The sequence below is a fragment of the Notechis scutatus genome, chromosome 5 (assembly GCF_049901735.1).
Source record: "Notechis scutatus isolate UNSWTSFEM ecotype Mainland chromosome 5, rNotScu1.2, whole genome shotgun sequence".
Taxonomy (NCBI): Eukaryota; Metazoa; Chordata; class Lepidosauria; order Squamata; family Elapidae; genus Notechis; species Notechis scutatus.
In genome coordinates this window covers 92501049-92519759 of record NC_142013.1, presented here as the reverse complement: position 1 = coordinate 92519759, position 18711 = coordinate 92501049, and the positions used below count along the sequence as shown (strand labels likewise).

General features: G+C 36.8%; 1 protein-coding gene and 1 pseudogene across 2 annotated transcripts in view; both read left to right on the top strand.

Moving 5' to 3' along the window:
* Positions 1-18711, top strand: part of FGF14 (fibroblast growth factor 14) — a 334049-nt gene that overhangs the window by 174273 nt on the left and 141065 nt on the right. The gene's annotated exons all lie outside the window — the stretch shown is intronic.
* On the top strand, positions 11348-11472 carry LOC113412991 (U4 spliceosomal RNA; annotated as a pseudogene).

Genomic DNA, 18711 nt, shown 5'->3' with positions numbered 1-18711 from the left:
GTAGATTAATGGAAAGAAGATAAATAGAAAGACAGCTTCATGTTGTTGCAGTTGTTCTTCAGCGTAATAGTTCAGCTAAAATGTCTCAAGGGAGAAACTTGAGCATTCTTGCTATTTCCTAAGACAATTAAATGCTATCATTGTGCGATAAGCGGAGTGTGAGGCAGAACTGGAAAAAGAATGCTTACTTTTCATGTGTTATACTTTTGTTTAAATTAATGATTTTATACACATAAGGATTTCATGGCACCATTTCCACCAATTTCATGAACACGTGGCTTTATGCAGTATGTTTTGCAACAAGCTGTGGAGAAAAATGTTTATGTGAGCCAACTATAGAAAGCTAGTATTTGAGTATTCAAACATTACGTATTGATTCCTTGGCTAAATGGTAAAGCAATCAACTAAGAAAGAAAATTAAAATGAATTTTGGAAATGAACACTTCTTGCCAGAAGTAACAGTCATATGAAAAAATCAAAGTGCAGGGGATTTTTTGTGGAGGTGATTAAAATGACTCATGTCTTTTAAGCAGATAGCAATGTAAGAAAAATATACTCTGCTTCAAATTAATTTTACAGGCATTGACATTATGAGCTGTTAAAAATAAGATGATGATATGATTTTTTGTGAATTTAAAGTAATCTATTGATTCATCACCTGAAAAACAGGTTGTGCAGATGCTGTCAATATATTTGTATAACCCCTTAGAGAGAGTTAAGTGCAAAATCTACACAGATAAAATGATCTCCTCTCTTACACTTTAAAACAGAAGCAATAAGAACTGGATCCATTGGAACATTACTTGAATTAAAAATAAAAATGGGCAAGCCAGTATTTTCTCCAAACTTCTTGTATCAACAATTACTTCTGAAATTCATTAATTTGATTGTAATAAGAACTGAATGGTGATCATTATTTGATAAATAAATAATTTATTTGTATATGATAAATAAATAAATAAAACAAAACTCCAAGACATACAGAACTAGTTGTGCTATATATACGTACTTATTCAGACTAAATTGATAAGATGGTATATAAATAAAATAAAAATATTGATGAGATGGCATATAAATAGAATATATATGTGTTACACATATCCACAAATAAACTCCTAGAGTATGTTAAGACTCAATAAAGTTCAACTGGAATAAAAGGACTAGAGATTGAAAAGTAATTTGTTAAAATTAAATTAAAATATGAATCTGCCTAGATGCATACTACTAATACACAAATAAATAGACTTGCACATTAGTACTCTCATTACATTCACATACACAAACACACACACACACACAGAGGGAAGGAGGGAGAGAGAGGGAGAGAGAGAGAGATCTTTAGTAAAAATGCATATTGAAAATGTAATATGTAATAAAGAAATAGGTACCAAAATGCAGATAGTTTTGAAAAACTCTTAGAGAAAATTGCTTGGAAAAATGTGAATTAAGAAAATAGCATATCATCACATGACCTGTAAGAGAAAAGCACATCAAAATTTGTATGAATATTCAAATGAAGATTATTTCATTAAATGGAAAATGGAAATAGAACCAGTCTAAGTGTAATCAATCTTAGGAATGGGAAAAAAATGAGAAGCTAACTGAAATCAATGTTAGTAAATTCATCTATCTCTAAAGCGCTGTCAATAAGATCCTGAAAATATGGCTTTGCCAATAAGCATGAGGACCTGGGAACGTGGTAGAACCTGGCAGTGGCTACATTGATTATTATTGAAGGAAGTTAGATTACCCTGGCTATGAATTTTGTGGCATAGCTTTATACGGTTTTTATTGTTCTTAAATTGCACAGTCTTGGTGTTTTCATTTTTTTTTTCAATTGTTTGTAAGCAACCCCCCGGCCATCCATCCATCCCCCGCTTCTCCCCGCCACCTTCAACTCCTCCTTTGTACCTTTGTCGATGGGCTTCAGGATGGCTTCGGGACGGTCGCTCGGCTCACCTTGCCTTGGGTGCTGAAAGAATCCTCGTGCCTTAGTTTCATTCGAAGCCGCCCCCCCCCTTTTGATGAAACTAAGGCGCGAGGATTCCTTCAGGACCCAAACGCCGCTTTCCAACCAGAAAAGCTCATCCGGAAGCAGTTTCTCATCAAAACAAGATGGCGGTGCCCAGAAAACCAGTGGCCTGGTAGAAAATGTTCCACGGACCAGTACCGGTCCGGGGCCCGGTGGTTGGGGACCCCTGCTTTATGGGATGCAGAACTAGGGGTGTGCATGTGTCAGAATAAACATTAAAGAAAGCAGATAGAAAGCAGCCTTGTTACATTCATTTTACCAAGATGAAGACTGAAGCTCAGCATTACTCTAAGCGAATACAGCAGGAAGAAGTGAATTGTGACTTGGGTGATATATAATTAAAAAGAAAGAATTATGGGGTTAGATCACTTATTTCCAGAGCTGGAATGGCTCAGAAATAAACTATAGGTGTTCCAAATGTGTGAGAAAGAATTTGGTTTATTTTCCTAAACAATAATTTATCTCAACACCTTGGCAACACCTAATCTGAATAGATATGGGACTAATAACTACTTGCTAAACCCACTTTTAATCAACCCAAGGTTAAGAGGAAGCTTTAAGCAATGAATATTTGTAAATAAAATGATGATATCTAGTCAACTACATTTATTCAAAATATGGTGATTTTTTTTATTGTGACAAGATCAGGACAAAGCTACCTACTGTTTATTATAGCAAAGGGGTGTTATTAGTTCATATCTAAGCGTCTAAGCTCATGATGACAATTTTTGCAAAAACAAAGTATGCCAAGTTCAAGTACCTTCCAAGACGAAAGATGGAATGGTATACAGTAAGTGAACACTCATCCAAAATAAGCATTTTTTAAAAAATAAAAAAGTTTGTCATAGCAATCCTTTAATAATGTCACGTTTTTGATGCTATCCAACATGCCTAGGAAAAGATATTGCATTGCAATAGTCACTGTTGCCTTGTTTAGCATAACTTTCTTAAAATATGTTTCGTGAGAATTGTGTAGTGGTTTTCTGTAGCTGATTGCCTAGCCAGTTTCGAAGCAGGTTCAATTAACTTTTCTCAGTTGCTTGTAAACTACATTGCTAAATTTTCTTTTTCACATTTGACTCATAACAGGCCCACACATTGTGCTCTTGGGGTATCACTAGTTGTGACAGTTGGGAACATATAAACATATTTCAAGTGATTTGTTTTTGTCGTGATTGCCAGTTCCTGTAATTTGTTCACCATGAAGAACACAATTTGGTATCAAACATCAAGGGAGCATGCAAACACAAATAATGTGATTTATCCACCTTATATGTTGATCTCATTTCCCTTAATAATTCAAGAAGAAAATAAATGAAAATCAAATTAGTATCTGTGGGAGAGGAGAGAATTAAATTAACTGCAACTATGGTTGATGGACCGTAACTTGTTTTCTTTGTTTTCAGTCCAGTCTCCTGTGTCTTCCCCACACAAATACCAAAGCACTGTTTTTAATCTTTGTAAATAAGAAAATATGTCTATTTCCTCAACTATTTCCTCAATATATGAATAAAGAATTGGCTAATCAAATAATGTGGGTTTGCATACTCCAAGAAATCATTTTTTTTAGTTGCGTAGTTTGAAAACTCAACAATAATCAGTCATTGCCATTTATTTATTTATTTAACTTATATAGCAATAGCATAGCACTTAGACTTATATACCACGGTTTATAAAGTCAGCATATTGCCCCCAGCAATTTGGGTCCTCATTTTACCCACCTTGGAAGGATGGAAGGCTGAGTCAACCTTGAGCCTGGGGAGTTTTGATCTGTCAAATTGCAGGCAGCAGAAGTAGCCTGCAGTACAGCATTCTAACCATTGCACCACCCATCTCATATATGTGACTCTTTGGTTGGTTGTTGTGGTCTGCCGGCAGCCTGCGGAGATGGCAGCAGAGTCGAACAGTGGGCCAGTCTGGAAGTCTGGGGAGGACTTGGACAAGGGTCCTGCATCTGATACAAAGATGGGGCCAGGACCATCTGGGAGTTATGTGCTGACTCTGGAACCTCCAGAGTCTGGCAGCAGCGAGGCAAAGGAACAAGGGGAGCCTGTTCCCAGTGCATGCATGTGCAGAGCTGCCAGAAGGCAAGAACAGTTAAGACAAAAGGGGTGGCTTGGGAGTAAGGCTTGGAGGTGATTGGCCCTCCCATAAGACATAAAGGAGGAGCAAAGGGACAGGAACCTTTGCAGGAAGCAACTTTGTTCACTCTGTTCGGATTAAATCTGGAAGCTCTGTGTGGACTTTGTACTCCATTTGGCTTTTTACAGTTAATTTGGCACGTTAGTTGTTGGCAGCAATTCAAAGGAGATAAAGATGGGTGCTTATCTCGAGAGACTGTTTGGCACTCATTACGGGCTGGGAATGAACATAATTCCCACCGCTGAAATAAAAAGATGGTTGTTTGGACTAAGCATGTGATTAATTACGGTCTCAGGAAGCCTTGGTCAGAACATTGGTTGATTTAAAATCTTGCATTGATACAAGATGTTTCCTCTTCATCTCTGAACCTTTTTATATCAGTGTAGAGGAAATTCTAATGATTACAGTAGGGTTTAATCTACTGTTCAGAAACTGGTAGATTTAAATATATTTGTTCTCTGTTTGTTTGTTTAGCAGTGTTTATTGTCAACCTCAATCTGTACAGATTCTTAGTAGGAAACAACATCATGCAATACAACTAAAAGCAATCAATCTTACAGAATCCCAGGGTAGCATGCTGAAATAATATTTTAAGGAACACTTTAAGTTACTTACAAAATCTAAGGAGTGTTGGAGTTTATTAATTTCTGTTTTTCATGTCCACAGTTTAGCCTTATATATCTTGTAAAAATAAAATAATACAATAAAAGAAAAAAAAAAGAAAGAAAATACTTTAGGTATCAGTATTGGGAGAATACTGGAATACTGGTGTACTATATATTTAATAGCATGGATATGATAAATTAAAAAATCAGTATTTGTAAATTAAAAATATTTAGTTTGCATTACTAACTGGGATAGTTTTATAAAGTGGAAAGTTGTCCTCCATGTTAAGAGGCCTTGAGCTCGCCTAATTTCCCATTCTTTACTTTTTCAATTCTTTTGCCTGGATAAGTAAAATCCAAAAATTAATGAACTGTTAGTGAGTATTGCCCATTTGTATGAACCAACTATCTAAATGCAACAGATAATGGACTACTGAGGCATGTAACAAACCCATTGGTCATTGATTCTGAATACCTACATATGTAAAATATGGATTTTTCCATTTATTTTATTACTCCAGTGTGCACCAACTGCCTAGGATAGGTGTTTCTCAAAACACTTGCTTCTAGAATGTTATGTTCCTTTCTTTTCAGATATGTCAGAATTATGAATTAAAGACAATAAAGAAAAGTATGAAATACTGCATATAGGAAGAGACTTTGCTCTCTTGAGAAATGTGACTGCAACCTTAGCAACTAACTAATGTTGAGTTCTCAGCAAACATAATGAATATTCATAGCATTTTAAGGTAGCAGGCCTCAATTGCTGCGCATACGTTTTTTAATCAGCAATCATTTAATTTTCATTTATTTGCATTTCGTATACATATCTATTTATATTTTTAAAAAATTAGAACTAATTGGGATAACTAAAAGAAAATGTAGAGACACAATCTGAAGTTCAAGGCAAGAACACACAGCAAGAAAATGAACACATGATTCCCAGCATTATTTCCATCTGTGTGCTGTGCTAAATAGCCAGCTTCTGATGCAGCCATCAAGATGGCTGATCCTGCCTCCTTGCAACTAATCAGGCTGAACGTCTCTGCTCCTGCCTTTTCTCTGCCCTACATGTCCTTGGATCAGGTGCAGAAGGCAGTTCCTCTTTCTCATTGCTGACCAGCTGCAGCTGCCTGCTTTCCCAACCTGAAGCCTCGGGGACATCCTGCTGTAGCTGGGCTTCAGCCAAATCACTTTCAAATGGCTGCTTGGAGTTGACCAACTCCCCACCACCATGAGCCAGGAACTGGGTCATCCTCCTTTAAACTGATATTTGGGGAAACGTCCAGGGGGATCACTACAAGGAGAAACAACTGTGCTAGACAATTCTTAAACATGGTAGCAAAGAAGTATTGAAATTTCTCTTCCTTTGGTACTTTCTAGTGGCAGTCCAGATTTATGTCAGCCCTCCTGGGTAAACTAGACAGGAAACATGACTAGATGAACTAAATCTGCTTTAACAGAACATTAAAGATTAACAGAATCTTGCCATCTGAAAGTACAAACTTCCCACTGCCATTTTTAACCATCAATTAAGGTAAAGGTAAAAGTTCCCCAAGCACATACTTGCTAGTCGTTTCTGGCTCTAGGGGACAGTGCTTATCTCTGTTACATAGCTGAAGAGCCAGCGCAGTCCGAAGACGACTCCATGGTCATGTGGCCGGCATGACTTAACGCTGAAGGTGCAGGGAAGGCTGTTATCTTCCCACCAAAGTGGTCCCTATTTTTCTACTTGCATTTTTACATGCTTTTGAACTGCTAGGTTGGCAGAAGCTGGGACAAGTAACGGGAGCTCACTCCATTATGCGGTGCTAGGGATTTGAACCACCAAACTGATGACCTTTCTGATCGACAAGCTCAGTGTCTTAGCCACTGAGCCACCACGTCCCTTTCATCTGATCAATTAGTTCTCTCCTAAGTTTCTTCCGCTGATTGTTAAGCGAATGCAGGTTTCTCCCTTTCTTTTCTAATCAGTCCCTGGGAAGAATCTCTTTGCCTCCTTCCTCCAGGTCATCCCCACATTTCATTACCGATATCATCGGTTTGTTGAAGGTCTTGGCAAGAGCAAGCTTAACAAGCAGCTTTCTCCACAACCCTTACTATACAGATTTATGATATTGCAAACGCTAAGCCGTTGGTGTCATTAATCTTCATCAGACAAATTCCTAATATATAATATATTCTTCGTCCTGAACTGTGGTGATGAGAAAGCTTAAGAAATCACTGCTTCCTTCAATTATGTGAGACTGCTATTGCTGGTAAATTCAGGGGATTAATTCAGGGGTGTCACTTGAATGTAAAATTATCTACCTTAATATTTTAAAATCAGTATTTGAATGAAAACTTGTTTATCTTACTTTCCAAATCTAATTTCTGAATGATTTAGAAAAAAAAGATTGAATGAAAAATGAATGAATGAAAAAAAAGAGATTACTAGGAAAATTGTTTCCCAAAACTATGTCAATTAGACAAAATGGCAAATCTACCAAGATGGATTATTTAGAGAAAAGTGAACCTTTGAATGGAACAATGATAATTTCTGAGAGACAAAAAATGATGATGGTTTAAGAATTGCAGCTTATCCAGAATCCAGTAGCATAGGTAGCAAGAAACATTTTGAGGAGATGCCATATGCCTGTATTGAAACAGCCTGCTGCTTTCTGATCCCAACTCAAGTTGTTCACTTTGCTATATGGCCAAATGACCTATAACCCCTCCATTTCAGCACAGTGCATTCCATATTATTTGAATAACAAATGTCATGCCTCTATCGGAAACTGATTCGGAGGGGGAGGCTGAGCAGCTGACAGGGAGTGGGAGCGTGGCTCAGTTGGCTGTGGAAGAAACTGGGGAAGGGCAAAGGCCGGCTGGGCAGAGCAGGGAAGAGGCAGAGCAAGGGAGAGAGAATTCAGAGGAAGACCCAGGCCCACCCTCTTCATCCTAGGGCACGCAGGGAGGAACGGAGAAGGGAGCAACATGAGTTGCATGGCATACAGGGGAGGAAAGGGCCCTGATTCCCTTCATTAACTGCAGCTGGGAACACAGTGTTTAAAAAGGGAAGCTGCGCACAGCAAGTTGTTGGGAGCAAGGATGCAGTTATCTGGTATTGTCGAGGCTTATCTGGGTTCCTGGCATCTTCCCAACTGTGTGTGTTTTGCTGGGCTTTCAAGTCTGCAATTCCTTTTCCTGCCCTGTCAAGCTAATTGCTGCAGCCTGGTTTGTGTGGATTTTTATTTACAGTTTGTATGTACTTTATTTTCAGACTGAATTTCCTCCACTGAAAGATTGTTCTTGGGAGAGTTTTTTCTCCAGCCAAAGGTAACTTGGATATTGGGGGCAAAGTTGAAGGTATTAAAGGGACACTTCTTGCTTAATTGACTGTGTTGCCTTTGTGCCATGCCCCGGGTCACCACAACAAATCTGCCTTTTTCATTTTCAAAAGCAATAATTAAATTGAGGCAAGCCCCCCTCTTTACTCCAGTTTAGGAGGGTAAAAATGATATATTTTCTCTATATTGCTGAAGTACTTCGGGGGGGAAAGTGATGTACATGGCACTTTGTGGAAATGGCAGCTTAAATGTAACAGTTTCTGAAGGATGGCTTGTGCTTGTGGAACTCTGCTATAAAATATGACATTATCAGTTTCTTGATTGCTTTTGCTACAAGAAACAAGCAAGGTGTCTTTAAATATCTGCAGAGATTCTTAATCATTCAGCCTCTTTTCAATGATAGAAGGTAATCCCTCTCTATCCAATGGTCTTCTCTATCCAAAATGTGGACCTTGGGTTCTTCAAAAGAGTGAGTTTTGTCTTTTAAATGCAGATGGACTACTGAATCTTGTCCTGACCTTTGAAGACAAAGGTCACTCTTTTGAAGACAACAAAGTCCACATTTTGGATAGAGAGAACCATGGCTTTGAAAGAGGGATAAAAGAATCCAACTGTGTTAGAATTGAACTACCCTCCCTCAATAGAGAGCGAGGAATAAGACACCACCGATCTCTAGTCTACAGTGCAGTCCTTCCAGCAGTTCCAAGAAGATTCCAGAACCAACTGCACCTTGATTCAGGTGACCTTGAGGACACAGATAAACCCCCAAGTGGCCTCAACAGCTCTCAGACTCAGAGAGAGTGCTAACAACCAGATGATTGCAAAAAAATGCAATCCTTCCATTCTCCCCTCCCACCCTGGCCATCCTGTCAGAATCTATCCTTCCATCCTCACCATTAGAACTGATGAAGTTTCTTGGGTGAGAAGCGAAACCTTTTCTTCTTTTTCCTCAGAGAAAAAGCAGTCCAATTATCCTTTGAAAAAACAACTTTAAGGGTCCTTTTATTGAAAATAAAGTCAAGCAGACCAGACCATTTTTGTGTGCTGTACAATATAGCAGAGAAAGAAGCAATGCAATGTTATAAAAAGTCTATTAAAGCATCCTAACAACAGCTTTACTTGATACACCTCACTTCCAAGTATCCTTCTCCAGCTATGAATATAAAAGCTCTAAAAACCCATAAGGCCCACAAATATTGAAGAAATGGTTCATTAAATGTTTGCCATAATGATGTATTAGTTTTTAAACTTTATTCTATATATTGTTTTAAAAAACCTATTTGTTTCCTTTCTCCAAGCAGATAACAAAAAAATGCTTCAATATTTGACTCGATCTCTCTTACATTCTTCAGCATTGTTCTACACAGTTATTTCCGGCTTAACATATCTTTAATAAATTTTGCTTTATTAGCTTCATTTCACTGGGGCATTTACTAGAATGTACTGCAAAATTAAATCAAATTATAGCACTAAGTGCTTAAAAATTGGTATGACCCAGAATTGGAATGCAAAGAAGAGATAATTATTTTTCAAAAGATTTCACTGTCTATGATGGAAAAAACATACTGGAATTGGTTAATATAAAATAACAGCAGTAACTGCAATTCAGGAAAATAAAATGCTGTGACTTCATAAGCTGATATACTATGTTCTCAAATTGCTTGGCTTGTTCCTTTCCTCCTTCAGGGCTTTGGAAAAGTTGAAGAATCTTTACTTAATATCTTTCAATTTCCCCCAAGATTTAAGGACTGAGTTTTTGCACACAATAATATTTTTAAGGGTGATTATAAAAAAACATTAGCTCATTTCTGCCTTACATACTGTTTTGGAACTTGCTTGATTTGCATAATTAGATTATGAAAAATAAATGAGTTGAGGTTAATTTATGTGACAAATTGCTCACCCAACATATCCTTTTAAAAAAAAGTTCTGAAGCAAGGATAAAATGTTTCCTTTACTATTTTTAGCAAATAGGGATTTTTTGGGTGGCAAGTTTTTTCCGCCATAACACTTGCTGTTAGAACTCTTACTTTGAAAGTAATTGCCATGGGAGACTAAGTAAAATATCATGGAATCACTGATTCCTTAGTAAATAGGATAATCCCTTCTCTATTTTATGTTGGCCACCAAAAGGCAGCAACCAACTTGTTTCATCCTATATTGAAGCTTGTTAGATATATAGCTAGATCATACAAGATATACACTACACTGTGTAAAAATAATAAAATTGCCACATTCCAAGAGGGAATGATAAAAGTCATGTAAAATTTCAAACTTGGAGGCAGGACATTCATCTCTCTATTTTGTGAGCTTAAGAGAAGGCCATTTGTCCCATCCGCACCTGGTTCTGGAGTTGCGAGTGTGTTAAGCCCTTTCCTGGCTGTGTTACCATGTATGTACTATAACTTCCTCAGCTGCTATTTAATTTTCTTTTGTACCGTGCTTGTAATTTTGTTTTTTAATTGTTCTTAATGATTGTTCGCTGCTTAAGGCCATTTGTTTGAGATAGGCAGTCATAAAAAATAAATAAATACATGAACAAATCAATATCTTTTACCATTTCCTTTAATTCAGTTGGGGTTTGGGGTACAATGTCAGCAGCATATGCATCTGGAGGGTATAAATTTTACAACTTTTCAATATAGGTAAATGAAAATCCAAGTTGTTAAGAAATAAGCCCATAGAATTAATATACAATTTGAACAAGCAAGGTACCAATCTGTATTTTGGAGTTTGGAGCTTAAGTGCTTAGTATATACTTTACTGATCATACTCAGACTAATTAGTCTATAATTCATTGATGCTTCTTTGTTATTCTTCTTATATGTGGATGTCATTATTGTCACTATTACCCCTTTGATATAAGGCAGGTTTGATCAACTGCTGTAAACAAAAAGGTGCCTATCAGTTAGAATTCAGTTCTATTGCTTCCGATAAAGATTTGGTTAATACTTGGAGTTGTGCTCATTTCTAGCAATCCTATCAATTTTGTGATTTTTGGACACTGATACAGATGGTCCCATTTCAAATTCTCCAGACTCTGTTAACACAGTTGTAGGATGTACAAATAGTCCTTGAGTTATAATGGTTCATTTAGTGACCATTTGAAGTTACAGCGAAACTGAAAAATGTGACTGATAACTGTTTTTCATAATTATGACTGTGGCAGCATCCCAGTCACATGATCAAAATTCAGACACTTGGTAGCTAGCTCATATTTATGATGGATGAAGTATCCGGTTTTTGCGCAGTGGCAGTATCGTAGCCAATGAGGTTTATCTGAGGCGTGATTATTGCTAATTATTGCTAATCGATTATGTGATCCACTTTTGCGACCTTCTGACAAGCAAAATCAGTGGGGAAGCCAAATTCACTTAACAACCATGTTACTAACTTAGCAATCGCTGTGATTCACTTAGCAACTAGCTATAGCTACTAGCTACTAATCACCGCTGTGATTCACTTAGCTACTAGCTACTAACCTAGCAACCGCTGTGATTCACTTAGCAACTAGTCATAAAATGGGGCAAAATTCACTTAACAAATTGTCTCGCTTAGCAACAGAAAGTATGGGCTCCATTATGTTCATATGTCTAGGACTACCTGTATAATTGGGTTCAGCACATAGGGTTGTATAACACAGGGGTGCCCAACCTGTGTTGTGGTCTGCCAGCAGCCTGCAGAGACTGCAGCAGAGTTGGACAATGGGGAGGAACATAGGCCAGTCTTGGAGTCTGGGGAGGACTCAGACAAGGGTCCTGCATCCGTTGCAGAGATGGGGCCAGAGCCATCTGGGAGTTGTGTGCTGAGCCTCCAGATTCTGACAGCAGCGAGGCTGAAGAACAAGGGGAGCCTGTTCCCAGTGTGTGTGTACGCAGAGCTGCCAGAAGGCAAGAACAGTTAAGGCAAAAGCAGGTGACTTGGGAGTAAGGCTTGGAGGTGATTGGCACTCCCATGAGACATAAAGGAGGAGCAAAGGGACAGGAAACTTTGCAGGAAGCAACTTTGTTCTCTCTGTTCAGATTAAACCTTGAAGCTCTGTGTGGACTTTCACTCTGTTTGGCTTTTTACAGTTAATTTGGCACTATAGTTGTTGGCAGCAATTCAAAGGAGATAAAGGTGGGCGCTTATCTCGAGAGACTGTTTGGGACTCTTTACGGGCTGGGAATGAATATAATTCCCAGCCGTTGAAATAAAAAGATGGTTGTTTGGACTAAGCGTGTGATTAATTATGGTCTCAAGAAGTCTTAGTCACAACAACCTGTGGGCCATGGCCCATTACCAAGTCATGACCTATTTGCAACCAGGTCATGTGAGCGGTAGCTGGCATGTGCATGATGCGCACACACAGCCTGACTCGTGTAAGCTGTGGGGACCAGCACTTGCATCCCTAAATGAAGTTGTATGTGTGCAGAGACGTCTCCTCTTCCACCTCTTAACCCTCCCCTGGTGCCAGGCCGCCAACCTGGGAAGGTCGGGGTATGCTGCTATAACATATTTCCCATACTGATATACATGAGTGGTTTAAAAGAAGTATAAATCAGAATGAACTGGTATGATAAGAATGAAATGATAAGAATAAGAAAGATGTTACCAGAGTATATTCTGTCTTTCTATTACTGTAGGAATGGGATTTTGTCAAATGTCCCATCCCAGGTTTTTTTTTTTTTAAATCATCAGCTAACACTATCTTGTTTGATTTAATCTAATATAAATGTAAAAGTTTTATCTAAAATAACAAAATATAAATGTCTAAGGTTTCTTCCTTCTTTCGGCTTGAAAAAGAAACTCCATACCTTTAAAGACCCATTTTCCCATTGCATAATCTGTCTTTTGAAAATCATCCTTAAAAAATAAACAATTCTTATGTTCTAGCATAAAAATATCTTTTTTTTCAATTGCCTGTACATCTGCCTTTAGGTAATATTGACTTCTATGCAACTCGATATAAATCTCATTCAGTTATCTTCCTTGATACTCATAAAATAATGTATTCTTTTAGGGATGGTAATAGGTCTCTGTTCTTTATCCAGATTTCTGTGCCACTGCATGCAGCAAATGTGATATGGAGTTCTATACTGCCTGTTAGTTTTCTAGGCAAATAACAAATGTAACAGTGTCTACTGCTGGCAAATCAGGCAATTGCACTATACATTATAGAAAAAAGGCTGTTAAAACTGTTGTGACAAATGATAACGGCGCAAGATTCTTTTAAAATTAACAGCAGTGGATTTGCGTGACAAAGCAACAAATAATTATTCATAGAGCATTGCTAATAATACAAGTGGACATTTGAATTAATTATCAGTGGCAATGCAATAACTCCAGCTTTGCACTGTCTAATTTAAAATTTCTAGAGGATGCTTTAGAAGACAAATAATTTAGAATTAACTAGGATTAATGGTTTCCTTTATAGCCAAGTCTCCCACAGATAATGTGACCTGATCTTATCTATCATGTTTAAAATACAGATTTTAATATTTTTTTGCACAGCAGAATGCCATTTGAATTTTCTGTTGCATTAAAGAATCAAAGAAAAGACTATTTTATGAAATGTTGGCTTTAATCCTATCCATTCATGTGTCACACTGAGCTTCCCATGGCTTACTTTGAGGAAGTGTTTTGTTGATAGAATTATAGCATTGAAAAGGTCTTGAAGGATCACATAAAATAATCTTGATTGAGGATCCACCACATTTTTAAATCCATAGATTCCAGAACTGACCAAAGTCTCAGCATAGTGTCTTCCATTAATTAGTGGCGCAGTGGTTAGAATGCAGTACTGCAAGCTACTTCTGCTGACAGCCAGCTGCCTGCAATTTGGCAGATCAAATCCCACCAGGCTCAAGGTTGACTCAGCCTTCCATCCTTCCAAGGTGGGTAAAATGAGGACCCAAATTGTTGGGGGCAATATGCTGACTCTGTAAACTGCTTAGAGAAAGCTGTAAAGCACTATAAAGCGGTATTTAAGCCTAAATGCTATTGCTATCTGTAGGAAGAAAGATATCCTAGTTGATTTTGAAGTAATCAAATATTGGCCTAACATTCAATACCTAGCATATCAGATATTAGCGATGATTGCAATTCTTAGCTTCTCTGAGGAAATGGCATTGAGATAGTTGAGAATTTTAGGGTTCTACAGCAACCAGAAGAAGGGGATGATTGGGGAAGACAGAAAGAGACATTTCAGCCAAAATCTTAAATATAGAATATACTTATAATATAGGATTACTCTAAAATCGAATTCTGCTGACTGCCGGCAGTTTGATTTTCACTGGCTCAAGGTTGACTGAGCCTTCCATCCTTCTGAAGTCAGTAAAATGAGATTGTTGGGGCAATGTAGTGACTCTATAAACCAGGGTTGTAAACACTATGAAGCAGTATATAAGTCTAATTGCTATTGCTATTGCTAAAAGCTGTAACCTTATACAGCATTAATTGCATACACACTTACAGTATGTATGAGTAAACTCCCCTGAATTTACTTCTGTAAATGCATAGGATTGATATTGATTCTTTATAGAAGATGAAGATATAGATAGAAATGAGAAGCAATTGAATACCTGTTCCCAATTTTAATTTTTAGTCTGAATAATAGGAAATGTTGATAGTCTTCAGGATTCAGCATCCTCCCCTGGAATCTAGGAGATGAGTTTCTCAGTAGATTTCAGGGGTAACTTTTATATTGGTAGCTGACTGTTATCATTCACATATTTTTATGTAAGCAAGTGTGTTATAGTAAAGTGTTATGTAATGCCAGCTGGGTGATTAACATGTTACAGAATTTTATTCTGAACTGATACTAGCATATGTCAAACATCTTTTATAATTTATTGGCTTTTTAAAAAGATTTTAGCATCTTGGGTTTTTCCCCAAGATTTTAAAGATCTCTCTGAATTGGGTAGGAGATATTCCTTGATCCTGAGTGGGCAGTACCACTTTATAAATATGCATCTTTAGTTCTAATAATGTTTCACTGGTGGGTTTGAGATAATTAGTTCATAATATTCAAAATTCATACCTGATATTTTTTTTAATTAGAATCAACCAAGGTGATTCAAAAGAGAAGTATAGAATTCATCATTAAACAAGATGAAAAAATAGTCAGCAGATTGATATTTATGGGAACAGAATGTGTCTCCTGCGCCAGTATGCTATACGTAGGGATTGAGTCAGTCAACAAAATCTGGGAGTTGATTGAATAACTTCAAATAGTACTCAAGGGTTATTCCCTCCCCATAAATGGTTGTTCATTGGGTCACTTCTACTTACAGAAACTAGTCTTAATAATGAATTTTTCTGATCACTCTGCATGTAGAAGACATAAGTACCATATTTCAAGAAAAGAAACACAAAACTGATTGTGGTAGTTTGGTACTGTTGATATGTTGTTGCTTTTTAATTCTTTGTTGTTATTATGCCAGTCTCATTCAGCCTTGTTCTGCAAGTTCCTGTAAATGTGAGAACAGTTGTTTCTCTGAATCTGGCTGCAGTTCTATTTGTTCCTCATAATTATGCCTCTATCAATTTTGACAGCATAGGCTCCAAGCATCTCATGCTATTCCTATATTGGTAATATTTAGTTTTCAAACTTTGCTTTAATTTTCACTTAGGGTCCAAGATGCAACTGTGGCAAAACATTCTCTTTATGATGGTTAGCGTATTGGAATTTTCAGAGGGATTTTGCTGATTGCTTTCGGTTAAAAATTGCAAGTTTTTTTCCAACAATAGAATTGGGATTATAGCTGTCAGTGCATAAATAGTCCTTATGTAAGGCAGGGACCTTTATTATATTTGGGTCTTACAAATAAATATATCCATACTTTAAATGAAATAGCTACATGAAAACATTCCTGGAATGAATTACCAGCATTGTCCATGGCATAAGGTAGCAGATCTGTTTAATACTGCCAGTTTTATAGATTTAAAACCCTAAATATTGCACATCATACAGATATTTTCTTTTAAAAAATTTGTGTAATGTGTTAATGTTGCTTGCTATAAACATAGTGCTATAATTTTTGCAGCAGAACACTCATTGGTTTTCTTTTCTTTGGGGTTTGTAACAGTATGTCTTGATTTTTATTAGATCAAGAGTTTTGTTCAGGATGGAGTCCCTGAGGTAATTCTGTCTACCACCACTCATCTGCCTTAATTTTTTTCTCCTGATGATCCCAAATAAATTAGTGGAACAGCAGAACAGAGCATCTCCCAAATGCCAAATCCCCATCTTCTCAGCTTTTTGTCATATTCTTTAACTACTATTAGTTTCCTAGAGTCTTTTAAGCATACTTATTCTTCACCCCTTGCTGAAGAAAAACTCTTTTGTTCCATCTTTGTGCTCAAGTCCCACTGACTATATGTCTCTGGTTCCTTTTTCACCTGAAGTCATTGAGAGAGTTTTCATCTTACACAAATAAGTCTTCATCTGTCTTTTAGTAGCTTTCTCAATTTATATCAAATAAGATTTCAGACAGGGCAGTCAAATTGGATAGCGCTTTATCAGTGATATCTGGTGACCAAGTTCCAATATTGGTATTGATATTTTGGGACCTGATAGCACTAAGTGACAGTATTGATAATTAGACATCGCTCTAAGGTTACAGTATTTGGACATTACTGATAATGCACTGGACTGGTTTTGATTTCTTGTTCAGTCTGAAAAATTTCCCCTCTCTCTTGGGGGTTCATGAGAAGACTTATTTTGTTCACTCTTCCTTTGATTCATGATCAGGAAATCCAATAACATAATTATATTGATCATATTGAAGTCTACTGATCTTCTGGCTGTTGATCAACTGTAATGGAATGTCTTGGAATACGATGGAGTAAACATTTTCATTTGGTTGTCCAACTGTCTGAAAGTGAATATGGACAAGACTGAGATTGTTTATTTGTTCATTATTTTTCATTTCAATCCCACTGCAATCTAAGTGAATCTCAGTAGTTGGATTTTTATGTTTCAATCTGATTTTTCTTTCCATGACTCTTCACATTTGTGTCTAAGGGCTCCCAGATTGCTCCAGTTTCTTCCAACTGCATCTTCGAGAACTTGATTGATGGCCAACTATGTCTATTTATTGTTTCTATAGCTAGAGTTTCTAAATTTCATTAAGTGAATATCTGTAGGGTGTAGGGGTTTCTGATGGAAGTGACTGTAGTGTTACTAGTCTCTGCTTTGTTTGTCACTATTTTGGATACAGTCCATTATTCCCTAAGATTCTGACAAAACACAAATCCAGCAAATACCCCCCCACACACACTGTATATATGGTACTTTATCAAATTACACAATCAGCATATGTCATTACACTGTCCAGCCTAAGAACATCTAATGTTTAAGAAAACTTAAAAAGTATGACATGAGTTTTCTTAGCTATGTAAAGATAACTCTTCTGAGAGGAACAATGCTCTTAACAGGATTAATTAATGCAAGTAGATTAATCAGTACTTAGCCACCATCAAACTCACTTGGGCAAGGCCACACTGTAAACTATGGACTAATTTAATAAACATAACAACTACCGCCTAGGTCTCTAGTTATCATCTGTGCCAATTAGACTGCTCATTTATGAGCATACCCTGAGTGTTAATCTGCTATTATGTTGCTTATTAACTACTCCATTTGTAAACACAAAAGAGTGGCTAACTTCTCTTAAGCCTTCAATATAATTTTTCAGTGCCTCCTAGCCTAGAAATATAGAAGCTATCAACACCAATGTAGGGGGTTACTGACAGTAGTGGTTTAAATTCCTCATCAGTTCCCTTCCTTTTTGATTAGCAAGTGAAGAAGCAAGGGCTGGAGAGAGAACAAAGCTAAAGAATACATAATATAGAGACACAGCATTAATATTCAATTAATATTGAATGCAAATTCTTTAGTTACATGTGGAGATTAGGTTTCATTGTTGTGAACTGGCTCTCTTGAATTCCCTAGATCCTCCTGTAGTCATTTACACAGCAACAAACAGCTACTAGGATTTGTGAAATTTAATGAAATATCAGTAATATTCCTCAATAGCTGGACATGCCTTTACAAAGTGATACTACCTTTATTGCTTTATTTGTTTGTTTGCAGAGCATATGTGAATTTAAGCAGGCTGGGAAAATTTGTTGAGTATTTTTAGAATTAAAATTCTGCATTTTTGAGATAAAATTATGCCATTTGTTATTTGTTTTTAAGGTATTGGTTGCTTATGACAGTATACAATTGTAAATAAATAGGAAACAAAACTGTTTATATATGTGTGTAGATGGTTTCCATATTTAATAGAGAGCCACTTTTCTCTGTAGAAAAGCCTACATCTTCACTAAATATAATAGCCCTGTTTTTATGGAGAATAAAACCAAGGTGCATGTTAATCTCTAGTTGCATAAAGTGTAGAAAGAAATACACACTCTAGATAAAAGGGTGATAGATAATTTGAAATTGAAAAAAAGAGTAAGTTACTTCAATCAAATATTACTCATCTTTCTTATTCTTTGCTAAATTAGTATCTGTTCTGGACAATAAGTTGTATAAGCAATATACATTTGTTCATTTCATTACAATATCTGTACTCTGTCAAGCTGTTTTCCTGTTGCCTCAAACTGAAAGTAAGAT